Genomic DNA, 14452 nt, shown 5'->3' with positions numbered 1-14452 from the left:
TCTCAACCCCCAAACACAAACCCCAACACTAAACCTAATCGGTGGAATAAAAATGCAATGTAAAAAGGAAAATAGAACCTCTGAATGATGGTTGCCGCTTATTATGCAAATGAGATTACCTCTGGTTTCAACACAGGAGGAGAGCCTTGGTCTTCTATGCAGCTGACGCAGCATGCTTCTGGTTGTACCACATAGGAGAAGATGAACACAGTTAAGCTGATGAAAAAATGACTGATAGGAGATGCCACTTGTCAGAAAGTAGACATGTCGGCTATGTGCCAGCGTACTGGAACATTTAGAAGAAACATGGTGATTTCCTGTGTGATCATGTGAACAATCAGTCATGGAAAATATCTAAATCATTGATGTCACACGTTTTCATAGAATACAAAGTAATGCAATTTTTATTTTTAATTTTTTTATTTTTTATTTTTTTTTTACTTTTTTTTCTTATTTATGCTTCTTAATTAGAAATGAGCAAACAGATGGCCAGAATATTGCTTTTGTTTTATATGTGCCGGAACACATTGCTCTTGAAAAACTACTAATGTGTCTATGATAGTCATAATGGAGAGGATTAAAGTATTTGCTGGAATGGATTATTATACAAGTTCAAAGTTGAGGAGAAAATGGATTTTATAGGTCACACAAGATACCAAGGATACAACAAAGAAACTGGAAGATCACCAGATCATCATTATAGAGTGTCACTGTGCAATCCATCGACTGTGTTAAATCTCCCACTTTGCTATCATCCATAACACCCAAAAGTGGAATGTCCTCAATGTGTCAAAGAGGTCAGCTTCAAGAGGAATAAATCACTCCATGCCACTACATGCAACTTTGATGTTGGCAAGTCCCACAATGCACTGGTGTCTCACACCATCACTCTTTGGTTGGACATCACAGAACCTCAGTGAGATCCCATGGGGACATTGCAAGAAAATGGCTTGTTTGACTCAGATAATAAAAATTTTAGATGCTTAAAAGTATAGTTTACCCCAAAATTTTCATTCTTTTATCATTTACTCCCCCTCATGCCATCTCAAACTTGTATGACTTTCTTCCTTCTGTGGAACACAAAGATTGTTTGATGGTTATATGATATCTGTTTGTCCACACAATGCAAGTCAATGGGGTTCAACACTTTCAAGCTCCCAAAAGGTCATAAAGACAGCATAAAGGTAATACATACAACTCGAGTGGTTTAATCCATGTCTTCTGAAGCAATGTCATCAGTTTTGGGTGAGAAACAGACTAAAATGTAACCCCTTTTTCACTATAAATATTGCCATCTGCAGTCTTCTTGGTGCGAACATGATTTGAGGCTTGATTACACTTTCTTGTACTTGATGCATACAGTACAGGAACATTTATGCTGCCTTCATGTTCTTTTTGGAGCTTGGAAGTTTTGGACCCCATTGACTTGTATTGTATCTAAAAACCTTTGTTTGTGTTCCGCAGAAGAAAGTCATACGTGTTTGAGATGATATAAGGGTGTGTAAATGCTATTGTCATACAATAAAGTCATAGAAAATGACAGTAAAGGTCATACATGCTTGGAACAACATGAGGGGGTGAATCAGTTATGACAGAATAATTATTATTGGGTGAACTATTCCTTTAACTGTTAGTCCAAGTGCTATAACCACTAAAATTAAAGGGAAAGTTCTGTCATAATTTATTCACCCTCTCATGTTGTTCCAAACATTTGTGATTTTCTTACTTTCATGTAACACAAAAGATGATGTTAGGCAAAATGTTAGGGACTGATAGCCTCAGTCACCATTCACTGTCATTGTGAAGGTGACTGAGGCTGTCAGTCCATTACATTCTCCTTTTATGTTCTTTGGAAAGAACAAAGTCATACAGGTTTGGAACAATATGAGGGTGAGTAAATGATACCAGAATTTTTCATTTTAGGTTGAACTATCCCTTTAAGCATTTGTGAATCATTGAAAGAAAAGGATTTTAGTAAAGCAAGGCTGTTTGATTTAATGATGATTTAATTAGCTTGTACTACATAACTTTGTTTTGTGCTGCAATTCCAAACAAAACTTGTGCACCTTTTGTGCAAATGGTTTAAATATTCAGATTAGCCAAATATTTCCCATAGGACAGCAAAGCTGATCCAGTCTATATGTAGAGTTCATTGTGTAATACAATGGATTTTGTTTGTTTGGTACGAAGTAACTTGAACACTGTGGCCCTTAAGAAAAATGTCCAACCCTCAAATGAGAGAGTTGTTAGCAAGTATAGGTTCAAAGAATCCATTTCACAGTACTGAGAGAAATCTTTCAAAGACCACAAAAAGCTGCAAATTACACCTGTCAGAACCCATCAATGCCTCCTCCAATTAAACCTCAAGATGCTTCACTGAACAGGTAGCCTTTGACTTTACCAAAACAGCTCATGTGAAATTATGTACAGATTATCAACAAAATACTCGACATAGTTCCTACAGCAAAGTCGTTTGATGCTCATTGAGTCCAAGCTAAACAAATGTACAAAGCTTCAAGGCTCATTTCTCCACCGAAAAGGGGCCTAGATTGTGACTATACAGTCACCTTAGATAATCACTGTTTTCTGCTTCAAAAACAGTCTGGCTACTTCTGCAGAAAATAGCTAGACATGGCTGACCCTACAGTATAGGAGAAACAGTCTTCTGGCTGCAGTGTTTATATACAGAAGAGTTCACCATTATTCTCAGTGGTAGTAGAGGGGGAAGGGAAACAGGTTGGACTCCTTGAAATTTTAAACAAATTATTCGATGTTCAAACAGCATTCAATTGCAAAAGAGAATGTTAAAAGTGCCATGTCTGCTAAATAAACTTTCATGCCTAAATATCTTCACCAGAGGGACTCTGAATGAATTCTTCATGCAGAGAAAAATGTTTCAGTATATTACTAAATAACATAACTGAATCATATTTTTTAAAGTGTCTCTCTAACATAAGGATGATTTGTACTGGACTGTTATCATTGAAAAGTAACCCAATTTTTCTCTATTATTCTTGCCACAACCCCACCATCATTTGATTTTCAAATGTCATTTTCTTTGGCAAGTGTACTTGGTTAAAAATTAATGTCAAGAAAGTATCTGGGAATGGTCAATCACCAAATAAATAACTAGGGAAATTGATTAAATAATAATACAAAAAAAAAAAATGGAACAGAGGGACAGTTTATTTACCAAATATGTGGTTTTGTGCCTTACAAAAATGTTTGTGAGTACAGTTAATAATCAAAGCAATGAAATCAGAAAGGGAAAGAGATATCCTTTTACTAAAAATGCTTTGACAAGTAAGTCAGACCTAATGTGGTAAACTCTTGTGATGACACCAGAATATATCACTACATAGGGCTGGGTAAAAATATTGATTTTCAAATAATTTAAATAAACTAGAACAATTCTGATAATGATTCATAAAATCCCAAGATTTATATTTTACTTTTATATTTATATTTTACTTTTCGGCCCCCTTTATTTGTTTTTTCTCAGTGTACCAAGTGAGGTACACTGTACCAAGGTTTCCTGTATAATTTACATCATTAGCCGAGAGAGAATTTCTTTCCTATGTAAACAATATAAACATTATGGAATATACCCAAATGAATCAGAGTCAAATCAACTGGATCAAAATCAGTATCGAACTGAATCGAAAGGTTGTGAATCGGAATCAAATCAAAATTGGGAAATTTGTATCAAACCCTAGCCCTATCACTACACATAATTCTGTAAATTATTTATGTGTCATGAAAGTAACTGACTTGGCCAAATCCCTGTTAATTAAATCAGAAAAGTAAATAGATAATGCCAATTACCTGCCTTTACAGCTTATTCTAACCAAAACGTATCTCTTGTAGGTTCCACGTGAGAGACCCCTGATGCATGAGGTCTAATGGTGTTTTGGTAGTCAGACACTTAACGTGAAACCCTGAATGGTGCAGAGACGTCAAACAAAGGTAAATATTGTGGTATATCAGGTTGGTTCAAAGTCGACCCTAGCAGCCTCTGCAAACCAAGTTTCTACTACTAATTGTTTACAGTAGTTCTCCTTTCATGGTCCACTGCAATCTAGTTGATGGCCATTTGTGAGTGTGAGTGCCTGTGTTCTTTCAACATCATCATAACAAGATACAGAACATGTATCAAGAGCTACATTCATCACTGTTACACAGTTTGTTCTTTAATAGTGGGGAAAAAACTGAATGTTTTTTTTTTTTTTTTTACATTACATTGATGGTTTTGATGCACATTTTTATATGTATGTTTTCATATTTCTAATAAGAAATCAAATTTACAGAATATCATTATAAAATAATAAATAAAAAAAGCACTAACGGTCAGGGTGATTAAGTTTACCTCCACAAAGACAGATGTTTATACAAATGCATACAGTGAGAGATAAAGCGAATGAGAGAGAGAGAGAGAGAGAGAGAGAGAGAGAGGCATTAAAATGCAGCACAGTAAAAATGCAGCGCTGCCCTTGAAATCAAAGCTAATGCAGGTGTACAGATGGGATTTCCATTCTGTCTTATGGAGAAAATAGACCAGAGAGTCGTTCCAAACCCATATGACTTTCTTTCTTGCATAACACAAAAGGAGATCTTTTAAGAAATATATCGGTCCATCTATTCAATACAACGGCCGTGGATAGTGCCTAATTTAAAGCTTAAAATAGGACCCAAAGTGTTATAAAAGTAGTCCATGTGATTTGTGTGTCATATTCCAAGTCTCTTGAAGGCACAGAGTTGGTTTTGGTGAGAAAGAACCAGAAATTCCTTTAAGTTGTGGGGTCAGAATCCCAAAACCAGCAATATAATTGCATTACAATGCATAGTTTTTATTTAGGTTAATAAGGTTTTCTGAAAACGTAGAGGTCTGTAATATTGAAAGCCACTCTTTTTTTCCCCTTGTCATCTTGAAATAAGTAAATAACAACAAGTTGCACAGACAACTACCTGATCATGCAGAAAGTATACACTCTGACAGTACAAGCATATTTCTGTCATATTACCACAGGCATGTCTCTTCTCACTACTGCTGAGATCGTCACAGGGGAAGACACACAGGGCAAAGACTACTGTAATTGAGTTCTCATGATTCTACAGTTCACCTAAAAGAATTAAAAAAAACAATTTAATAAACAATTATGGGCTCTTGAATAAAAAAGGCCAAATAAATCTATGGATGCTTTATTAATTGCTTTCCATCCTATGGGGCTCCTTTGATAACAACAGGGATACGCCTATGTAGAGTAAAATATGGCTATGTATATTAGGATATATGACATGATAGATTCTGGGCTTGTCTGGGGGGCAATACTACTCTGCATTTCAGGGCTGACAGAGAAAAACAGCATTCTCTTTATAAACATAGACAAGCTCCACAAGATATCTCTGGATCAATCATTTATATGTATATAAATTCAAGACAGACAGCAAGCTTCAATATAACGCACAGTTTGAGGTCAGTGTTCAGATTACTGCAAATCACCAGTAAATGAAATGAGCACAGGGTAGTTCAGACTTGAGTAAGGACCTAGCTGAAACTCTATATATGGAGTGAGATCCCATCACTTTCCAATCTCTCACATCTCGAAGGTGTTTTTGTTTTTATTTTATTTTTTATTTTTGACAGCACTAAAATAAGATTAAAATAACCTGAGGATGCCCATAAATGTAAAATGTGAGGGCTTGTTCTAAAATCAAATTTGGTAAGGTCATATTTTAATAGTGAATGTTGACATCTCATGCAGAGAGATCTTCAGATCAATCCAGACTCTCAAAAAATGGGTCTTTGAAATGGCCAAGATCGTTGAATTCTGAATTGTGTTACTGAACTTTTTGTTACGACACAGAAGGAAACATCTGTACATTTTTAATGATTTGTAAAATGCATTGCATTTCATTACAGAAATTAAATTAAATGTCCAAGCAAACATAGCAGCTGCTCTTACTTAGCAATGAGAGCTCATCTCAATACATCACTCACATACAAATTCAGTTATTCAAAAAGCAGGGCTGTAGCTAGTGGGGTGAAAAGTGGTAACAATTATAGGGGCCCACAGGTTCAGGGGGACTCCACAACTAATTCTAATCAAAAAAATGTAATAGCAAATGGGCCCAGAGTCAGGGAGCCCAAAACACCTTGCTACGGCCCTGTTCATAAGGGGGGTTTAATTCTAGACATAATAGGGCCAATTTAATAATAAAGTTTGATAAAACATTAAATTAAATTAAAGAATGCAAGATCAAGGCAGGTATAAATTAACACACTGAATGTTATTATACTTAAAAAATTCGGAGTGTGTAATGAACTGTATGTTTAATGGGTGGGAATAAAGGCCTGTCACACCAAATCCGTAACACTTTTGCGAGACAAACATCTGACGGAATGTTTATTCACACCGAGTCCGTAAAAATTAAACAAAAACTATTTTACTCCTTTAGAGCAGGCGGCACTGTTGTTATACTAGTCTCCTGTCTGCACCTTCAGCTGTTAGAGTTTAATATAATGAACGCTCTTAAAGCATTTAATTACCTAATTTGGTATAACTGTTTCATTATATTGTTTCCATGGTGTTGATGCATTTTGAGGAGTATATAGTATAATCTGTGCATTTTATGTGAGTGAGATGAGTAAAGAGCACTGTTGGATATTTATTTGCACATGTACAGCTCTGGAAAAAATTAAGAGACCACTGCAAAATAATCAGTTTCTCTGGATTTACTATTCATACATATGTGTTTGAGTAAAATAAAAAAATAAAAATAAAAAAAGTAGATAAATAAAGGACTGACAACATTTCTCCCAAATTCCAAATAAGAATATTGTCATTTAGACCATTTATTTGCAGAAAATGACAAAGAAAACAAGTTCATATTCATTTTTAAACAACACAATACAAATGTTTTAACTTAGGAAGAGTTCAAATTAATATTTGGTGGAATAACCCTGATTTTCAATCACAGATTTCATGTGTCTTGGCATGCTTTCTACCAGTCTTTCACACTGCTGTTGGGTGATTTTATGCCACCCCTGGCAAAATTCAAGCAGCTCGGCTTTGTTTGATGGCTTGTGGCCATCCATCTTCCTCTTGATCATATTCCAGAAATTTTTAATGGGGTTCAGGTCTGGAGATCGGGCTGGCCATGACAGGATCTTGATCCGGTGGTCCTCCATCCACACCTTGATTGACCTGGCTGTGTGGCATGGAGCATTGTCCTGCTGGAAAAAAACAATCCTCAGAGTTGGGGAACATTGTCAGAGCAGAAGGAAGCAAGATTTCTTCCAGGATAACCTTGCTGAACCACCCCAAGATCATCACTGATCCTCCACCAATTTCACAGTGGGTGTGAGACACTGTGGCTTGAAGGCCTCTCCACGTCTCCATCTAACCATTAGACAACCAGGTGGATGATCGATGATTATCTGGGGGTGCTTCAGCAAGGTTGGAATCGGGCGGATTTGTCTAAATTTGAGAGAAATGTTGTCAGTCCTTTATAGAATATTTTTTATTTCTTTATTTTTTATTTTACTCAAACACATATGTATGAATAGTAAATCCAGAGAAACTGATAATTTTGCAGTGGTCTCTTAATTTTTTCCAGAGCTGTATTTTGCTACATTACATTACAAATGGACACCTGAAGCCAATTTCTCTTTTTATAATGCCTGGATTAATGTCTGGAATGGATAATATAACACAAGGTACAGTGATATAAATACATGTGGAATAATGTACATTAAGAATGACAGGTATATTATGAAATGTATGCTAATGCAGAATATTAAAAGAATATAAAAGAATACCCTGGCTTTATTAAAATGATTGCAATTCTTTGTTATATTATCCTTGCAATACAATTAGCATTGTGGTTCTGCAATTTGTTTGTCTACAGTATAGCATGGAAAGTGTCTTTTTGGGGATTTTCTACAAGCTCAGTGCAAACAAATTGCTGAACCTCGCTGCTATTTTTAATGCCATGAGAATATAACAGGCACAGTGATATACATATTAAATAATATACATTAAGACACAAAACATAAGCAGACTTTCAAAAACAGAACGTGTTTATGTTTGTAATACAAAGGGTTCATGAACGGCAACTATTTATTTTTTATTATATACTTTTCAGGGTGTGTATCAGCTGCACATATGCCTGTGTTTGACAGTTAATTAGCGCCACCAACATGCTGGATTGAGCAGCTGCAGCATATGACAAAAAGATCTTATCTCATTGGTCAGTCAATAGACCTTTTTCCACACTCTGGGTTTTGGAACGCGGAAGTAAACGTTTGCAGGGTAAACTTCGACAGCGGTGAATGGGAGTGAATGGGAGATCACAGAAAATATTATTTGCACTTACCCATTTGCTCCAGGAGCAAAATAAAAAATTCACTATTACGTTTGAATGACTTTCCAGAAGAGAAAAAATATAGAGAGCAGTGGATTAAGACAGTCAGATGGCAGAAGATGCCAAATTTACAGAAAAAACGGACTTGGTGTGAACAGGCCTTTATTGTACAAACTGTCATTTTGCCACAGCTTCATTCAAAGAAGAGCAAATCCCAGACTACGAAGTCTCATTTACTTGAAGCAAATTTAATCTTCTTAGTGAATGAAATTAGCTTATTAGCCTGTCTGAAGAGAAAAAGAAAAAGAGACAGAAATGGACTCTCCTTAAATGCCAGTTGATAGAAAGGAGCCCTAGGGTCTAAGTTTGGCTAATATTGTCTTTTCAAAAAAAAAAAAAAAAAAAAAAAAAAATATATATATATATATATATATATATATATATATATATATATATATATATATATATATATATATTGTGTTTCTTACGGACAAGTAACTTCTGAGGTCTTTGACCACATCTCTCAGGCTTAGGGCAGTGCTTGAAGTGGGGCAGTATGCAGCGGTACGCAGTACCTGCACTTCTATAATTTACTCTACAGAGTACCGGCAGTTTTTCTTGCGTACCACCACTTCTCAGAGTCTCCCGGTATGATGTAATGTCTTTATTTAATGTAACTCAGTGATTCGATGAGGCCAGCCAATCACTTTATCTGACCTTCCAAATTATTTTCATAAAATCGCAGCAGTAAACATCCAAGCCCTCTCTGCGCAAAGCTCAGCGGTGAGTTTAACAACACTCAACATGTGCAACAACCGTCGGCGGTCGTCAAGCTATCCATGGTCCAGTTCCGGAGGAGCGTGCATGTTTAAGCTTGTCTGGCCATAGTTCAGTTACACTCTTTTCCAAAACATGAACCAGCAACTTTTAGGTGAGCCATTTTATCGCGTCTTTTTCAATCAAATATATTTCTGCAAATTGTTTTGCTACTGGGTAAGTCAAATCTACAGACTTAAAAAAAAAAATGTCAAAGCTGTTACAGAGGTGATGTCAGCTCATATGCATAAACGTTTTTCACAAAAGATAAACTGATGATGAAAACTGATGCTTTCAATAAAATACACAGGAAAATTAGCTTTTTATTCTCAATTCTTTTCTTTAGTACTCGTAAAAAGATTATGTGAAGTGTCACTGAATTTGCATATGCATAAATCCTGACAGTGTTTAGTTCTACATACAAATGTGTGTCAGCATTCACAGTCCTGACCTGAACATCATCAAATCAGTTTGTTCATCGTTTCTTATGATTATTTATTACCTGCACAAGTATCTGGCTCCTGTGTGCAAATTCATGTGTGCAGAACAAGAAAAGGCTAATTGTTCCCTCATTGAATGGGAGGATAATAATAATAATAATAATAATAACAAAAAAGAAAGAAACAGACATATACAGAAACAGAAAAACAGAGATAATGCTCTTTTTTCAGTTTTAGGCTACATTATTTTGTGTAAAATGAGAGATCTACATTAGATTGCCATTGTTCTCTTATGTGGCTTGATATTGTCTAACATACAGACTTAAGCAGGTCTAAATATTCTTCCTCATAAACAATAACCCTACATTGTAAGTTTTTATTTTCAAAGTAAATTAATCAAAACCTATTTGTTAGTTGAGGGTGTGAGGTCATGTTTGTTCTTCAGTCAATTATAGCCAGACTCAAATGTTAATTAAATACCTCTTTTAATGTAATTACATACTATGTTAATGTAATTAAATGCATAATATTAACAGTTTTATTTTTGTGTTAGGTAAGATAACCCCATCACCACCACCACCAAGGAAAGTACCTGCACTTTTGTTCTTCCACTTCAAGCACAGGCTTAGGGGCATATACTGTATATCTTATTATCTGTTCAAAGCCATGCAATGTCTAATTTCTTAGGATCACACATTTTTTTTTTAGAGTCAGACAGGCATGAAACTAACATGCAAACAGACACAGGCTGTGTTGGCATTTTGGTCAGAAACAGATCACATGTGGTGATTGTGTGAATACAATTGTTCAGAGTAGGGGTTAATGGTAGGGGTTAAGGTTAGGTAGACTCGACGCGAGTGACAGCGTGCAGCTGTGAAGTTCCACTTTTCACCCCACTAGCTACAGCCCTGCTTTATGAATAATTGAATGTGTATGAGAGTGATCTCAACAAATTCCACATTTATTAACACTTATTAAATTAAAACTAGTAATGTACTGACAGGAACACTAGCCATTGTAACAAAGTAAAAGTACATTTTTTCCATCATAAATTTACTTGAGTAAGAGTGAAAAGCACCCACCATAAAACATACTCATAAAAGTAAATTTCTTCCCAAAAAGTTACTAAAGTAAATGTAACGGAGTAAATGTAGTGCGTTACTACCCACCTCAGGGTTAGGAGATAGAAAATATCTTTAGCTTAGTATAAAAACAATAGAGGTCAATGGAAAGTCCCCACAAGGATATATAAACAAACAAATGAGTGTGTGTGGCATTCTGACAAGAGGACTGGTAGCATTCACATTTAGTATGCATCTTCTGACACATGTTCCTGCATAGCTGATGGAGTCAAAAAAGAGTCTGCAAGAACAAAATAGCAGAAACATGCATGAGAAAGAAAGAGAGATAGCAAGTGAAACTGAGAAAGAGACAGTAGTAAACAATTAGACCATGGAAAAGGGTGGTGACCTTTTATGAGGGACCACGTTTGACTGTTGTAGCACAACATGATGATACGAGTGGTAGTAAACAGCCTGACCATAATGAGAGTAGGGGAAAAGAAAGCGCAGTTCTTAAAATTCAACTCCATCCACAACTGAATCTCTGAAGATATCCAATCACTGCTAGAAAATACTGTACAGCCCAGAGAAAATGTTGAGATTTTTTACTAGATTGTCTGAATTTGTGGGAGCAAAGAAAGCAAAGAGAAGACTGCAATTAATCTCAATTCAGGTGTTATAATAATTTGGCCCGGAGAGTACAGTGATAAAGCCTGCGGTCGGCAGTGCTCCAAGTGAGCCGGTACACACCGATACGCAGCAACATGCTCACATGGGAAGTCGGCATGTTGTTTCAGAGCGTTTCAGTACCCTAGGATAGGCCACATTCTACCGACTCACTGACAAGTGCCGTCTCCTGTCAGATAATTTTTCATCAGCTTCAGTGTGTTTACCTTTCCTTGTGGCATGACTGGAAGCGTGTTTCGTCGACAGCATAGGAGTGGGTTTGGATACTGCGCTGAAACCAGGAAGTAATCACGTTCGCATAATCAGTGACGAGCGATATTCGGAGGTTGCATTTTCCTGTCTAACATTACACTTTTACTCTACTGATGGTTAGGTTTAGGGTTCGGGTTAGGTACAGGGGGTTGGGCTAATTTAGTTTAAGGGGTACAGTTTAGAAAAAATGCATTCCTCTTCACTGTATTACAGCTTCTACAGCTGAAAACAACTCGCTTCACAACTTGCCACACCCGGAAAATGGAGCTCACACATGGTCGTTTTGTAATAGGGCTGCAACTAATGATTATTTTGATAATCTATTAATCTATAAATTATTAGAGCGATTATTCGACTATCCGGCGATTATGGCACGATTAATCATTAGCTCTTAACCGATTATTCAGCTTGTGTCCCGACTTAAAAGGTTGTATTAAACGTGCTTACTAACAATAAAGAGGACAAAATCATCTTTTAAAAATACCTCTGTAACAGTTCAAGGACGGGCAAGGAGGAGATGGGAACCGGCTGAACAGTAAACATAAAGTTTTAATGAGAAACTCAACTTAAAACAAATGTAAACAAACACAGACACATATGCAACGTGGCCATGTGCGTCTCTCTCTCTCCTGAACCGGCTCTCCCACTGATCAGCTGATTCAGCTCTGGCCGTGCTCCATCAAAGCCTGGCCACACCCTCCTCCTCGTCACAACCTCTAAATGACATTCACTGAATTAAAGGGAAAATAATACTTTTTATTAAGTTTAATTCAGTAAAGAAATTCACTGCAAAAAAATTATTTTGTTATAATTAAGTGTTTTGTCTTGTTTTCCATTTAAAATTGTCTAAAAATCTTTAAAACAAGATACATTTACATGAGAAGCAACATATAAGATATTTAGACTTGCTTTAAGAGAATGCATCTTAAATATAAGTGTATTTTGTATATAAGTGTATTTTTCACTTGGTTATACTTCTGCGAGTGCAGTAAAGACAAAATATACTTCTATTCAAGATCTATTCTCTAAAAGCAGGTCTAAATATCTTAAATGCTGCTTCTCAGGTGAATGCATCTTTTTTAAAGGATTTTTAGATATTTTAAAATATTTGTATTTTTAATATTATATTTAACATTCTCAGATAACAACATTTTCTTCTGCAATATAGCTGCTAAAAATAATGTATGTTGTTTTAAGGAGTTTTAGATATTTATATTGGAAAACAAGCCAAAACAAAAAAAAATCAAAAACATATTTTGTTGTGTTGTCTAATGGGGTGAAGACTACCGTCTTGCACCTTTCTGTTCACGTCAATCCATCTTTAACTCACACAAAAAAATTTTTTTTTCTTATTTATAAAGCTGCGTATTGCCAATTTTCTTCATGATAAGAAATGCACAGTGATGCATATATTATGATTCAATAATTCGCGAGCCATCACGTTATAATCTAGCTGCAGCAAGCGCGCGCTCGAGGGATGAGTGTCCCCGCGACAGAGTGTGCATCAGCCGGGTGCAGTTTTAATCTCTCTCCCTCAGATCGGGACACTTCGTGCAACTCATAAAAGAGGCACTGATGCACAGAGACATGCCAGTTTTGGAGTTTGTAGTTATTTACATGACCTGCTTCCGTACTATTTTTTTTTTCTCCCCTTTCTCCCCAATTTGGAATGCCTGATTCCCAATGCGCTCTAAGTCCTCATGGTGGCATAGTGACTTGCCTCAATCCGGGTGGTGGAGGACAGAACACAGTTGCCTCCGCATCTGAGACCGTCAATCCACGCATCTTATCACATGGCTTGTTGAGCATGTTACCGCAAAGACGTAGCGCGTGTGGAGGCCCACTCTATTCTCTGCGGCATCCATGCAGAACTCACCACGCGCCCCACCGAGAGTGAGAACCACACATTATAGCGACCATGAGGAGGTTACCCCATGTGACTCTACCCTCCCAAGCAACCGGGCAAATTTGGTTGCTTAGGAGACCCGGCTGGAGACACTCAGCACGCCCTGGATTCGAACTCGCGACTCCAGGTGTGGTAGTCAGCGTCAATACTTGCTAAGCTACCAAGGCCCCCTTATTTTAACTTTAATAAAGTTATAACGCATTAAATATAACTGCATTTAAGATGTAACACCGGGGTGTTTCCTTTAAAGACGCTCGACACGCAAGTTTTGCTTCAGCGGAGCGGCAGCTCCACTTATTCCACAACGAGAGTGCTAATGTATTTACTTATTTAGTATTTTTGCATTATAATTCCCTCATACTTTGCCATCTACATCACCTGAAGCTGTTTGGAAAGTTTAGAGTACATCTGGACTGTGAGCTGTGTAATTCTTCCTCTCCTTAGTCAGGCGCGAACTGCTGTGCTGCTCTTCATGTCATCATTAGAGTTTAATGTGATCTCATGTTATGTTAAATGAGATCAAACAACTATTCGTCAATGAAAATTTCTGTCAACAATTTGATGTTGTTGATAACTTTGACTAATTGTTTCAGCCCTGTTTTGTAAGCACAGACCAAATTTAGGCAAAGAAATGTCAACCTACTCTTTCCGAATTCACTGTGAGATTAGTCTGTATGCAGGACCATCAACAACGCCACAAAAAGAGTTCCGTCTGCAACTCTTGCGTACAGGCAGCTCTTCTGTGATGGCGTTACTGTCGCCCAGATGGAAAAACAGGCATGGAGGGAAAATGTGTTAAACCTGAAGTTTTTATTGGCTGTTTTTTAATTGTTCTATTTTCAGTTTTCTTTAAAGTAAAAAAAAACAAAAAAACTCAGGAATGTGAAATTAGAAATATAAATAAATGTATGATTTTAAAAATAAAT

This window comes from Myxocyprinus asiaticus, chromosome 12 (assembly GCF_019703515.2).
Source record: "Myxocyprinus asiaticus isolate MX2 ecotype Aquarium Trade chromosome 12, UBuf_Myxa_2, whole genome shotgun sequence".
Taxonomy (NCBI): domain Eukaryota; kingdom Metazoa; phylum Chordata; class Actinopteri; order Cypriniformes; family Catostomidae; genus Myxocyprinus; species Myxocyprinus asiaticus.
The sequence above is the reverse complement of the archived record's forward strand: the minus strand, read 5'-3'. Positions refer to the sequence as shown.